This window comes from Prionailurus viverrinus, chromosome E1, assembly GCF_022837055.1.
Source record: "Prionailurus viverrinus isolate Anna chromosome E1, UM_Priviv_1.0, whole genome shotgun sequence".
Classification (NCBI taxonomy): domain Eukaryota; kingdom Metazoa; phylum Chordata; class Mammalia; order Carnivora; family Felidae; genus Prionailurus; species Prionailurus viverrinus.
Window position 1 is genome coordinate 19,951,630 of NC_062574.1, and position 14,843 is coordinate 19,966,472.

At 46.1% G+C, this 14,843-nt stretch overlaps 1 protein-coding gene and 1 pseudogene across 1 annotated transcript in view; both read left to right on the forward strand.

The window, feature by feature from the left end:
• The first annotated feature begins 40 nt into the window (after window positions 1-40).
• ADAP2 (ArfGAP with dual PH domains 2) overlaps window positions 41-14,843 on the forward strand; it is a 47,920-nt gene continuing 33,117 nt past the window's right edge. The window contains exon 1 of the mRNA XM_047832380.1: window positions 41-71. The gene's annotated coding sequence lies outside the window, so the exon portion shown is untranslated. The remainder of the gene's footprint in view (window positions 72-14,843) is intronic.
• On the forward strand, window positions 1,702-3,478 carry LOC125151878 (high mobility group protein B1-like; annotated as a pseudogene).

Here is a 14,843-nt window from a genome sequence, read left to right on the forward strand (position 1 = left end):
TCTCGGCGGAAAGGTTCCGGCCGGCGTGGCGTTCCGGCACCGGCGGGAGGTACGTCCGGCCTGAGGAGCGGGTGAGTTGCCTGTGGGCTGCGGACTGCGGGCGCGCTGCGGCCGAGGCGGTGTCTCCAGATCCCCAGACCCTCGGCGGCCCGCACTTTCCTTCCACTGAGTCCGGGAGACGTTCTCGGCCCGGCCGGCCCCTGACAGCCGCTGAGCCCAATCTCTGGGATGAAAACGCCTAGGCCACTTCTAGTTGGTAGTTGGCAAGGTCCCTCCTTCAGGGAGACTCTCTGGGTTTATTCCAGGCACAGGAACTGATACGGCCTTGTGGGGGCCTTGCCTGGGGCTCAAGGAGCGGAGCCTGGTGGGGAGCAGAGACAAGGACACAAATAGCCCTATCTCTAGGCAGAAAGGGGCAACTGGGAGAAGCAGGGGGTCAAGGAAGGGCGAGGTAGGAGCAGCGTTCCATTTGGCAGGGATGGGGGGGGGGGCACATGAAGCTGGCACAAAATTTGGTTGGACCTTGAATGCGGAATGGAGCAGTTAAATCGCTTCATTAGGTAGCCCGAAGCTACTGAGGCTTTTGTAGGGGCAGACGGGAGATGGTGTTTCTAGAAAATTGGCCATATATAAAAGTGCCAGACTGGGTTGGAGGTGGAAGAGGGAGGGAGTGTCTCTTCCCAAGGGGCAGGCAGCCATAAGGAACTGAACCTGGAAGGGGTAAGGAGAATGGAAAGGAAAGGATTCTGTCTGGAACATGGGGAGATTTTAGCGAGTTTTGTGAACAACACAGAAGTCAGGAGGGAGGTGGGTTTTGAAGGGAAAGGGGGTGGGTTTGTGTTTTCATGAGGTGGTAATGTCTTTGTAGATATTGTCCAGGAAGTAGTGGAAATGTAGGGACTTCTAAGTATTCATAAGTATTCATAATACTCAGGAGAATTCTAGGAATCTTACCAATTCCTGGAGAGTTTAGGACTGTAAAAAAGAAATAATCTCAACTTTTTGTGCAAAATCCTCCAAAGCAAATAATTTCCTTTTTGCTCCTGGCTTATTCTGCTTAATGAGGTGTTATGGGTTGAATTGCATCCTTCAATAAAGATATGTTGGGGCGCCTGGGTGGCTCGGTTGAGTGACTTTCTTTTTAAGTTTATTTACTTATTTTGAAAGAGGTTGGGGGTGGGGGATGGGGAACAGGATCAGAAGCAGGCTCCGCACTGACAGCAGGGAACCTGATGGGGAGCTGGACTTCATGAACCGTGAGATCATGTCCTGAACCAAAGTCAGACATGTAACAGACTAAGTCCCTCAGGTGCCCCAAGTGTTAGATTCGATTTTGGCTTAGGTCATGATCCCAGGGTAGTGGGATTGAGCCCCACACTGGGCTTCACACTGAGCATGGAGCCTGCTTGGGATGCTCTCTCCCTCCCTCTGCCTCTCTCCCCTGCTCATGCTCTCTCTCTGTATATAAAATGAAATGAAATAGTGAAGTGAAATGAAATGAGACATGTGGAAGTTGTAGCCCTCAGTACCTCAGAATGTGACCTTATTTGGAAATCGGGTCACTGCAAATGTAATTAGCTAAAACGAGGTCATCCTGGAGTGGGGGCAGGTGACTAATTCAGTATGACAGTATGACTGTGCCCTTAAAAGAATGACCAAATGAATGCCGTGTGAAAATGGAGGCAGAGGTGGGAGTGGTACATGTATAAGCCAAGGATCACCAGTGGGTCATCACCAAGTAGGAGAGAAGGAACAGATTCACCTTCAGAAGGAACCAGCCCAGGGGCACCTGGGTGGCTCCTTGGTTAAGCATCTGACTCTTGATTTCGGCTCAGGTCATGATCTCACATTTTCATGGGTTCGAGCCCTGCATCGGGCTCTGTGCACTGACCGTGTGGAACCTGCTTGGGATTCATTCTCCCTCCCTCTACCCCTCCCTCTGCCCTTCCCCCACTCACACTGTCTCTCTCAAAATAAATAAAAATAAAATAAAACGTAAAAAAAAAAAAAAAAAAAAGAAAGAAAGGAACCAGCCCTGCTTACACTGTGATTTCAGTCTTCTAGCCTCCAGAACCAGGACAGAATACATTTCTGTTGCTCTAAGCCACGCGGTTTGTGGTAGTCTGTTACAGTAGCCCTAGGAAATTAACACCTGAAACCATCAGGAACCCTGGTGATTGATGCTTTCAGAGATGATGATGTTCACCGGCAATCGGGTCCCCTGTCTCCCTCTCTCTCTGCCCTTGCCCCGCTCACGCTCTCGCTCTCTCTCAAAAAATAAATAAACGTTAAAAAAAAGACAAACCAATAGCTGGACAGCCATTGCAGTACATCGGGCTCCACAGACACAGCACCAGGGCAAGTGAGAGGCACACAGGCACTGGGCGACTCTGTGCCTCGCTGAGGAAAATAATTAAACACGGGCCAAAGAGATCTAAGAAGCCGAGAGGCAAAATGTCATCATATGCACTCTTTGTGCAAACTTGCTGAGAGGAGCACAAGAAGAAGCACCCAGATGCTTCAGTCGACTTCTCAGGGTTTTCTAAGAGGTGCTCGGAGAGGTGGAGGACCATGTCTGCTAAAGAGAGAGGAAAGTTTGAAGACAGGGCAAAGACGGACAAGGCCTTTATGAAAGAGAAATGAAAACTTATACCCCCCCTAAAGGGGCGGATATCAAAGGAGAACATCCTGGCCTATCCATTGGTGATGTTGCAAAGACACTGGGCGAGATGTGGAACAACACCACCGCTGCAGATGACCAGCAGCCTTATGAAAAGAGGACTCCGAGGCTGAAGGAAGAATGTGAAAAGCATATTGCTGCAGACCGAGCTAAAGGAAAGCCTGACGTGGCAAAAAAGGGAGTCGTCAAGGCTGAGAAACGCAAGAAAAAGAAGGAAGAGGAGGAAGACAAGGACGAGGAGGAAGATGAAGAAGAAGATGATGATGAATAAGTTGGTTCTAGCGCAGTTTTTTTGCTTGTCTATCAAGCATTTAACCCCCCTGTACACAACTCACTCCTGTTAAAAAAAAATTGAAATGGAAAAAAACAAACAAAAAAACTGGATGCAGAGAGCCCAGCACATAGTAAGGGTTCAGTAAACGTTAGTTCCCCTTTTAAAGGATTACCTCTTCCTGGGAGCTAATTATTAATGACCTTGAAGGGAAACTCCCTCATTCCTCAGAGCATTCGTCCAATATTACTTGGACCAGAACCTGGAAGTGGAAGGTAAAGGGGCAACTATGGTGTATGATTTACTGTAAACCAGACTCCGGGTGTTCAAAACAAAAGTTGTTACTTCCCCGCCCCCCCCCCCCCCCCCAACCAGCTCCTCCTAACTTCCCCGTTTGTATTGCAGATGTCCCTGGCTCCTCCCACTCCTTCCATCTAGCCTGTTACCTGGTTTCAATGTTTTTAAAACCTTTTGACCTTTTAAAACCTTTCTGACCAGGACGCAGGACACATAGGCGTCTGGTGTGACACAAAAGCTTCGTTAAAAAAAAAAATACTTGTGTAGGAGCACCTGAATGACTCAGTCGGCTGAGCGTCTGACTCTTGATTGCAGCTCAGGTTATAATCTCACGGTTCATGAGATCAAGCCCCGCATCAGGCTCTGCAACAAGTTCCATGATGACAGCGCGGAGCCTGCTTGGGATTCTGTCTCTCCCTCTCTTTCTGCCCCTCCCCCACTCGTGCTATTGCTGCCTCTCTCAAAATAAATGATAAAAACAAAAAGTCTACAGGACACCAGGTGGAGATGCCTAGTAGATAGATGCTAAGTCTGATGCTAAGGGAGAGGACTGTGCTGGGGTATAGATTTGGAGGTTGTCAGTGTAGAGAGATGGTACTTTATCCCATGAAAGTGCAAGGGATGAGCTGGGGAGAGGGTAGTGTGAGAAAATCACACTAAGTCAAAGAGAAAACTCTGGGAGCACCAGTATTGGGGGTCAGCAGATAATTCAGATTCCCCAAAAGACTAAGAGACAATGTTTAGAGAGATTTAAAAGGAAACAGGACAAAGTCAAGCTAAAGAGACTAAGGACACCTAGGATCCTGAGGAGGTAAGAGGTTTTTTGTTTTTGCTTTTGCTTTTGTTTTTTAAGCTAGGTTGGGGCGCATGGTGGCTCAGTCGGTTAGGCATCCGACCTAGGCTCAGGTCGTGATCTCGCAGTTCGTGAGTTCGAGCCCCGCGTTGGGTTCTGTGTTGACAGCTCAGAGCCTGGAGCCTTCCTCAGATTCTGTGTCTCCCTCTCTGCCTCTCCCCTGCTCTCTCTCTCTCTCTCTCTCTCTCTCAAAAACAAACATTAAAAAATAAAATAAAAATAAAAAATCTAGGTTAGTTGGAACCACTAAATCAATATTCATTTCATGACTCACTACTGTGTGGTAACTTGCAAAATTTTAAAAACACACAAAATTCTACAACCTTACCTGCACTATCTCTCACCTGGGCTCTTGCAGTACCCCCCACCAATTTTCCAGCTGCCTATCAACCTAACCCTGCCCTGTCCTTTATACACACCCTACCTGTCCTTGCCAGCAGCTGACTAAATCTCCAAATCCCTGCCCTGTGGTGGGGCCTCACCTTAATGTTCTAGCTCTTTCTCTCTCTGCACACTACCAGGCACCCTCTCTGGCACCCAACACCTACAGTGCTGCCTCTCCCAATAGATCCCTGGTTGTAGGCAGGTAGCAATGTCTCCAGGGAAGGCGAACCGGTTAAGGTAATCCATTTCCCTTTGCTGCGGATTAAGAAGGGTGTGATTCTGTTTGGGGGTGTATCAGGAAAGAGAAGCAGCCGCCTCCCCTTTCTTCCTGAGGCTCTGGTAGCCGGGAGGAGGAACTAAGAGCAACAGCCACATCTGCGGGACAAGTAATGCTGACAACAGAGCATGAAGAACAGAGGCGCCTGGGTGGCTCAGTCAGTTAAGCGTCTGGCTCGATTTCAGCTCAAGGCATGATCTCATGTCATGGTTTGTGGGATCCAGCCCCTTGTCGGGTTCTGCACGGGGCCTGCTTGGGATTCTCTCTCTCCCTCTCTCTGTGCCCCTTCCCCCCTCTCTCAAAATAAATAAACGTTTTGGAAGAAAAACTGTCAAGGCAAAACCAACGCTTAAAAAAAAAAAAAGCATGAAGAATGCCTTGATGACGTTGTTCCCTGAAACCATCCACCTGCAGACTTTTGGTTCAGTACTAGATAAACTGACCTAATTGTTTCAGCCACTTGTAGATCAGTATCGTGTTACTTGAAGCTGATAACTTCCACCTTAATACACCCACTCAGGAGACAGACTGGGTGACTTAAAGTTCCCCATACACGTTCCATGCTGTCTCACCTCTGCACCTCTGTGTCTGCCGGTCCCTTTCCCTAGGATCCCCCCCAAATGAATTCTCACCTCTCAAGGGCCAACAAGGGTGTCTCCTGCCCCAAGAAGCCCCCCTCTCTGCCAAGCCAGAGCATCCTGGCCCTTTTGCCAAATACTTGATTCGTATCTCTCTCAAAATACAATCTGTCTTCAACTATGGGGCTTTTTGTTTTGTTGTTTTGACCACATGGCTTTGTCCCCTTATTTGACTCTGGGGATCTGGAAGCTACCAACTAAAATATATCAAAAATCCATTCCCGGGGGCACCTGGGTGGCTCAGTCGGTTGAGCGTCTGACTCTTGACTTCGGCTCACGTCATGATCTTGTGGTTCGTGGGATCAAGCCCCGCATCGGGCTCTGCGCTGACAGCGTGGAGACTGCTTGAAATTCTTTCTCTCCCTCTCTCTCTTCCCTCTCCCTGCTTGTGCTCTGAATAAATAAATAACTCCATTTAAAAAAAAAAAGACAACAGGGAAAAAGCAAGTCGCAGAGTAAAAGCAAATATTTTCAAAACATATAACTAACAAAGAACTGGTATCAAAAAAAATATATATATTATATATATGTTATATAATATATATATATATTATATATATAAGTTTCTAGAAAGTAAGAAAAAGGCAGGCAAACCAGCTGAAAAAAAAAATGGGCAGAGGATTGGAATAAGCACTTCACCTAAAGAGGGCATTTAAATGACCAATTAGCAGATGAAAATGCGTTCTTTTATTAGTCATCAGACAAATGCAAATCAAAATCTATGATGTGATAGCACCACACAGACATGAGAACCGCTGAAGTGAAAATACCGATCAATAAACCTGGAGTGTCGGCAAGGATGTGGAACTCTCACACTTGCTTGTGGAAGTGGGGATTGGTGGAATTACTTTGGAAAACCACCTGGCAGTATCGACTAAAGCTGAGCATATGTATCCTCAGTGAGCCAGCCATCCCACCCCTGGGTGTAAATTCAATAGAATGCAAACATACGTGCACTAAAAAACATGGAATATATGTATAAAGTTGGGAGTATGTGATAGTTTTTGATTTACAAAAACTGCAGCTTCCCAGAGTCAAACCTCCTACCAGAATGTTCATAGCAGTGTCCTTCGTATAAGCCAAAACATGGGATATCTCAAATGTCAAAAGATTGTATATGGAATCAGCTTCAAATACATCCAGAATCATGGAGGAATTTCACAAACATAATGTTGAGGGAAAGAAGCCACATGATTTATATAAAGTGTAAAAATCGACAAAAGAGTATAGGGGGATAAAAATCAGATTACCTTTAGGGACTAGAAACTGAAGGGGAACGAGAGCCTTTTGGAATGCCAGTTTATGGGGTGCCTGGGTGGCACAGTCGGTTAAGCGTCCGACTTCAGCCAGGTCACGATCTCGCGGTCTGTGAGTTCGAGCCCCGCGACAGGTTCTGGCTGATGGCTCAGAGCCTGGAGCCTGTTTCTGATTCTGTGTCTTCCTCTCTCTCTGCCCCCTCCCCCATTCATGCTCTGTCTCTCTCTGTCCCAAAAATAAATAAACGTTGGAATGCCGGTCTCTGTGTTTTTGTGGCTTGTTTTGTTTTTGGTTTCATTTTGTTTTGTTTTTAGCTCTGGGTACTAGTTAAACATGTGTGTGCACTTAGTAAAAATTCATCAAATTGCACATTTATTATTTGTGCTTTTCTGTTTGTTATATTTCAATAAAAGTTTACATCCAAGTGTAATTCTCCGAGTCACCTGAATTAGATATGCATCATATAAGGTTTGAATGTTTATTTAGTGATATAATCTATTCTATTTAGTCTTCAAAGTTGTTCACTTCCCAAACGTAGCCCGGATCTCCATGAAAGGGCTGCTGATTCTTGCATAGACCATTCTGGGCAAGGAGCACAAGATGTCTCTTTGCTCCCCCTCCCCAGGAAGAGATCAGAGGGGACAAGAATGGGTAGAGGGAAGGTAATTGGTCCTCCTAATGTCACTTGGGCAAAAGTTTTGGATTTTTTTCCCCCTGCTTTTATGTTACATTGTCTTACTGTCTTTTTAAAAGATATTACACAGGGGCACCGGGGTAGGTCAGTCACTTGAGTGCCTGACTTCGGCTCAGGTCATGATCTCGTGGTTCATGAGTTCGAGCCCCCACATAGAGTTCACTGCTGTCAGCACAGAGCCTGCTTTGGATCTTCTGTCCCCCCTCCCCCCCCCCCCCCCCCCGCCTCTGCCCCTTCCCCGCTTGTACTCTCACTCTCAAAAATAAATAGATCTTTAAAAATTTTTTTTTTCAACGTTTATTTATTTTTGGGACAGAGAGAGACAGAGCATGAATGGGGGAGGGGCAGAGAGAGAGAGAGAGACACAGAATCGGAAACAGGCTCCAGGCTCCGAGCCATCAGCCCAGAGCCTGTCTCGGGGCTGGAACTCACGGACCGCGAGATCGTGACCTGGCTGAAGTCGGACGCTTAACCGACTGCGCCACCCAGGGGCCCCAAAATAGATCTTTAAAAATAAATAAATTATAAATAAATAAATGGTATTACACAATTAAAATTATAAGGCAAATGATCAAAATAAGAAACTATTCAATCTGAAATTCAGAATACTTGGGTTCACGTTCCGACACTGCTACATATTACATATGTGTATCTCAGTTTACTTCTGTAAGAACAGTTTTGTGCAAAATAAAGTTCAAAGTACCGCTCTCACAAGGTTGTTGTGAAGATGAAATTATATAAATCATAGGGAAAAGAGAAAGTGTTACACAACGGAAATGACTTTTTTTTCACAGTGGAAGATATGATAAAGTGGACAATTGATTCTATAGGTTAAGATGAAATGTGATTGCCTAAGAAACCACCTCAAGAAGAAAATCCCTAGATGTTTTCTAAAACCATCCTCAGAGCACCTGGCTGGCTCAGTCAGAAGAGCCCATGACTCTTGATCCTAGGGTTGTGGGTTCGAGCCCCACGTTTGGGGTAGAACTTTCTTGAAAAAAAAAAAAAAACTTAAAAAAGTAAAATAATCCTCTATCTGATTAATTTAGGTATAACAATAGGAAATAGAAGTTTTAGATTTTCGAGCCCAATTTTAAAACTCCACTTCAACAGGGTAGCACCAACGTTCAAATCACATTTCCAACAGGTGTCACCCTAACCCCTTTGATTGTGGGTTTGAGCAAACCTCTGTGACTAACTTCTCACTCAGTGCTCCAGGTAATGACATCAAATGTAAACACTCAATTGCCGTGTGTTAATCCGGGAGTTCTTTTCTGGCTCTTCAGGTTTCACAACGGGATGTTTCAACTCCTTGTTGTATTGTACTCAGAATGCAAACCCGAACGAACCACGGGTTGCCTGTGTAATGGAGGTCTCAACTCCACCCCCAGTTCAACCAACATTTTTTGGGGGTGTGTGTGGCAAAGCTCACATAACATAAAATTCACCATTTTAACCGTTGTTTGTTTGTTTGTTTGTTTTCAACGTTTATTTATTTTTGGGACAGAGAGAGACAGAGCATGAACAGGGGAGGGGCAGAGAGAGAGGGAGACACAGAATCGGAAACAGGCTCCAGGCTCTGAGCCATCAGCCCAGAGCCCGACGCGGGGCTCGAACTCACGGACCGCGAGATCGTGACCTGGTTGAAGTCGGACGCTTAACCGACTGCGCCACCCAGGTGCCCCTCATTTTAACCGTTTTAAAGTGTACAATTCAGTGGTGTTTGGTACATTCGCAGTATTGTGCAACTATCACCACTATGTAGTTCTAGAACCTTTTCAACACCCTAAAAGGAAACCTTGTACCCATTTAGCAGTCACTCTCCTGCTTGCCCCTCCCAGCCCCTGGCAACCAGGAATCCACTTCCTGTCTCTATGGATTTGCCTATCCTGCACATTTCACATAAATAGATCAACCAACTGGGCGTGCCTGGGTGGCTCAGTCTGTGAAGCATCTAACTTTGGTTCAGGTCATGATCTTGCGGTTTCGTGAGCTCGAGCCCCGCTTTGGGTAAAACATGAGCCCTGTTTCTCTCTCCCTCCCTGTCTCTCTCTCTGCCCCTCATTCACTTGCACCCTCTCTCTCTCTCTCTCTCTCTCTGAAAAAAAAAAATCGGGGTGCCTAGGTGGCTCAGTGGGTTAAGCATCCGACTTCAGCTCAGGTCATGATCTCGTGGTTCATGGGTTCAAGCCCCTCTTCTGGCTCTGTGCTGACAGCTCAGAGCCTGGAGCCCACTTCAAATTCTGTGTCTCCCTCTCTCTCTGCCCCTTCCCCACTTGCGCGCTCTCTCTCTCAAAAATAAATAAACATTAAAATTTTTTAAAAAAAAGCGATTGATCAGCATTTTTGGGGCCCAGCACTTGCTAAGCACCAAGAATACAAAGATGAGTATGACAGTCTTCTGTTAACAAGATCACTGACAACTGGGACAAATAGATTTTAAAAAATGATAGTACAATGTGATGATTATTGTAACAGAAATATGAGCATTGTGAGGAAATAGATGCGGGAGATAGGGCAAACTGTAAGAAGTAAGATTTGAGGGTGCCTGAGTGGCATAGTTAAGTAGCCAACTCTTGGTTTCAGCTCAGGTCATGATCTCACAGTTTCGTGGGTTGGAGCCCCCCCCCACATCAGGCTCTGTGCTGCCAGTGCAGAGCCTGCTTGGGATTCTCTGTCTCCTCTCTTTGTTCCTCCCCTGCTTGCTCTGTCTCTGTCCCTCTCAAATTAAAGAAATAAACTTAAAAAAAAAAAGTAAGATTTGAATATAGGCATAGAGGCAAGAGTTTGCTAGAACAGTGGGGCTGGGCAAGAGGGCAGGGTAGAGGAGGTGGGAGCTGCAGTAGTAGAGAAGTAGCTGGAGCAAGGCACAAGAGCAGAGAGTTGGACAGCTCTGTGCTCACAGGAGGTTGACAAAGCACACCCCAAGCATGTTTCCACCCTAGGGCCTTTGCATTTGCTGGCCCCTTTTCCTGGGACACTCTTCTTTCAGATCGGTGCCTGGTAGGCTCAACCCCTTCCTTCAGATCTTTGCTTCAATGTCACCTCCTCAGAGAGGGCCTCCTTCACCTCCCTATCAAAACAGCATCTTTATAATAAACTTTTTAAATAAAGTTTTAATAAACTTTATTAAAGAAAAACAACAGCATCTTCTGTCCCTCTCTATCTTCTTACTCTGTACTCCCTTTCAGCCTTTATCGCTCTGGTACCATATTGTATATAGGTATATGATTCTCTGTTCATTTTCTGTCTCCCCCACTTGAAGGTAAGCTGTACAAAGGCAGGACTCTTTGCTTTGTTTATAGTTATATTCCCAGCACCCATAACAATGCCTGGCACATAGTGTAAGCCCCATAAATTTTAATGAGTGGAGAAGCAATCACTTTGGCAGCATTGCGGTGGGGAGTCCCTCTGGGTTCTGAGCTGCTTCCTGCTGAAGTCAGAGCAATATTGAAAGCACCAAGCAATAGGTAAACTCGATCAGATTCTTCTCATTGGCTGTCACAGACTATGAGTCTGGAGTGCTCTCTTGTCCAGCGAGAGCAGACGCAGAATTGAATACAAGAGAGGCTAACGTCCAGAAGGAGACAAGAACCACTAACAGGGGTTTCATCTTCGTGTTTCTTGAGCTCACAAGGTATTACCCACTGTGTGAATGTGAAGAAAACAATCAGATAGCAATTAACCGGTGTGTGTAAGAATAAAGGGTCTGGGAGGCAAGTGGAGTTTGTGATAATATATTGGCATCAGGTGGAAAGTAATTTCCTGCAGCTGACATAACAAGTTACTTGTGATTCCATTACAATATCTCACTAGCTAACCTCAGGCACTTTTGCCCTGTGATGGTGACTTTCTGCCCTAAGCTTTCCTCTAACCCATTTATATAAACAGCACCTATTTCCCCACAATTGGCTGCTTGATTTTCCGATGTTTCCCGTCCCTGCCTATTATTTCCCTTCAAAAGGAAAACATTTTTGTGATCCCAAGTCCTCTCACCTTATTGTTTATTATTTTTTACCTGTATTCATTTTTTCGTTTATTTTACAAGTATGTTTTGAGTCCCTGCTACGCAGCAGGCAGGTGCCTGGATGCAGCAGAGGACAGAGCGACCTGTGTCTGCCCTCAGGAAGCTGAGATGAGTAAGGGAGACAGGAAGCCAGTGAGCAATTACAGGCGATTCAGGTACTTGAAAATCCTAGCATTAAAGAGGGGAAACTCTCTGGACACAAAGATACTCATAGTTGCATCATGTGTAACAGCGAAATATCGGTCACAATCGATGTCCGACAACAGGGAAATATACATATCTCATGGAATATTGCAGAGCTATTAAAATGATGTCATGGGGCGCCTGGGTGGCTCAGTCGGTTGAACGTCCAACTTTGGCTCAGATCATGATCTCGTGGTCTGTGAGTTCAAGCCCCACGTCAGGCTCTGTGCTGACAGCTGGGACCCAGGAGCCTGCTTTGGATTCTGTGTCTCCCTCTCTCTCTCTGCCCCTCCCCCACTCATGCTCTGTCCCTCTCTGTCTCAGAAATAAACATTAAAAAATAATAAAATAAAATGATGTCATGACACATCTATAACAATATGATAAGGGACATTATGTGAAGAAAGTAAAAGAAAAAAATTATATGAAAAAATATGATCCCAATGATATATAAAAAAATGTATGGAAGTCCAGAAGAAAATCTAGGAAAATGTTAATAAAGACTGATAGTAGGACAATTGAAAGGATAATATTAGGTTGAACTGCATGCCGTTACTTTTTTTTTAAGTTTACTTTTTTATTTTTGAGAGAGAGAGAGCGCACATGTGCCCTGGTTGTGGGATGTGGCGGGGGGGGGGGGGGGGGGGGGGCAGGGTCAGAACTGGAAGAGGGAGGGGCAGAGAGGAAGGGGAGAGAGGGAGAGAGAGAATACAAAGCAGGCTCCATGCCAATGAGGGACTCCATCTCACCAACGATGAGATCGTGACCGGAGCCGAAATCAAGAGTGGGATGCTCACACAACTGAGCCAAACAGGCACCCCAACTTTTGTAAGTCTACTTCATACCATCAACCAAATATATTGATGAAAGGGGTCCAAGGCAGACTTGGATTCAAATCCCAGCTCCAATACTATGTACCATCCAGTATGCATCATCTCAGTTGTGTAACCTGAGTAGTAAATTTACTTTGTCTGGGGCCTCCGTTGCCTCGACTATAAAATGGACATAAAAATAGTTCAGACTTCAGGGTTGTATTTAAGATTAAATGCAATAATGTCTGACATACATTCATCTCTGAATAAATGGTGGTCATAATTGTAGGTGGCGTTTTCTTCCTTCTTTATTGTATTTTCCAAATTTCCTGTAATTAGAGTTCAAAAAAACTATCTAGTAAACATAATTATTTAAATTTTCAAAGGGGTTGCAATCTATTCCCCAGGGATCTGGAGCCAAGTCCAGGGCTGGGAATGTGGTTGAAAGCTTTCTTCCAACCCCTGCGGTGGCTGGACTCAGCTCCACAGACAGTGACCCTGAGAGCAGGGCTTGATGTTTGTGCTTGGCGGACCCTGGGAGCTTTGTTTACAGAGGACACTCGGTCCCAGGGCCTGAACTGCCCCCTCACCTCTGCAGCTGCTACAGACTGAGCCCACGAAGAAGGCTGCCTCAGCCCACCCTGCCCCTCACAGCCTGGCCCCTGATCCCAGTCACGACAGCCTTTGGCACAGTTATCTTCTTCCCTTAAGAGCAGCCTCTGGTTCCCGAACACAGGCCCGAGCTGAACCCTGATCATGTCCCATGCCCACGGAGTGGGCTGTAGCATTTCTGTTTGTGGTGATGAAATAGTTGTGGAAACAGTTGTGATAGTTGCGTGGCATCGTGAATGTATTCAATGCCACTAAATCATACACTTAAAAATGGCTAAAGGGGCTGATTTTATGTTATAGAGATTTTACTTCAATTTTTTGAAAAGTGAAAAACAAAAACAAAAACAAAAACCCAGACGAAAGAGGGCAGGCTTGACCTGTGGGATTTGGTGACAGAACCTGGGCTGACACCAGGAGGCCTCTATTTTGACCTCCATTCGGTCCCTTTGGCTCTTTGACCCTGGGTAACTTAACTCCTCTGAGGATAGATAACCCGCTGCCCTCAGGGTAGTCATGGAACTCAAATGTGACCAAATGGTGTGAAACTCTCTTTAAACAATCAATAATTCTTAATTAGTATTATCGCCTTAACCTTGCCCCATAAAAGAAACCCATTACAAACAAAATACAATAGTACCTTTTTTTTTTTTTAATATTTATTTAGTGTCTGAAGACCTTAAGGCTTGGAATTCTGTGAATGGAAACCTCCAGAAATAAGGACAGGTGGAGGGCAAACACAAGGAATCTCTCAATCTCTGGCTCCTCACCAGGAAGGAGATGCTGTGTTTTTCCTGGTGTTGTGGGGAAGGAATATTCAAAGATGCATAATCTAGGAGGGCTTGGGGTGTTGCCTTGGCACCGGGCAGCAGAGAAATGATGTCCTTGCCCTGTCCTGTCTTTGCCCCCTTACCTCCCCCCTCCTCTTGCCTTCCTGTCTTAGGTTGCCTTTCCCATCTGTCTCTTGGGAGATTTATTTCTGTCTCTTTTTTCATCTTAAGCAGCGGAAATGAATCATCTTTCAGCCTGTTTGGTAAACAGCCCCATGCCCTTTGACCCCCTCTGGGCTCTCTCTGGCTCCTCTGGAGCTGCCCCTGGGCTAGGTCTCACTCCCCCCCCCCCGCTCCCCCCCCCCCCCAGAGTCAAGACCCTCCTGGCTGGTTATTTTTGGTAATGTCCCTCTCCTCCCAGGCATGGAGGCTTGACCTCCTCTGCCCTGTGGAAAATGGGAAATGACACACAGCATTCCATATGATGATCCCACGAGCTGACCAGAGAGGGACAGGGAAAGCACGGGAGCCACCATGTTCTGAGGGTTCTATGTGCCACACACCCACTGGCACATCTCAGTGACCCTATTAAGTGGGTCTTCCCAAATCCTCATTTTCCAGAGGAGGAGTACAAGGCTCAGAGAAGTGAAGGAATATGCCCAAGGCCACCGAGCTGGTAAGGGGTGGAGCCAAGATTCAAAACCTGTATTCTTGGATTCATTCCATGATACCATGCTGCCCTATGTATCCACATGTGTATATGCACGTATGTTGAACTGGGGATACAGGAGGGTCAGCTAGAACTTCGGCTGCAACGATCAGGATGAAAATGGAACATCCTTGCGCATTAAGCTATATGCATATGACAGATGGGTGTTTACCTACGGAGGGGAGGACAAGCGTGAGCAGCATGTGCCTTCCCAGGCACCTGGGGACCACAGAGAAAGGGATCAACGAGGGCCAGGGATGGGGGAGGGAGACCCCAGATTCCAGACCACCTGAACCCTGCCCACACCTCACAGCGATGGAACCTCACAGATAAAAGTGCCTAGTTGAGTCCGCGTTGGTGAAACCACGCTTCCTGGTGAACA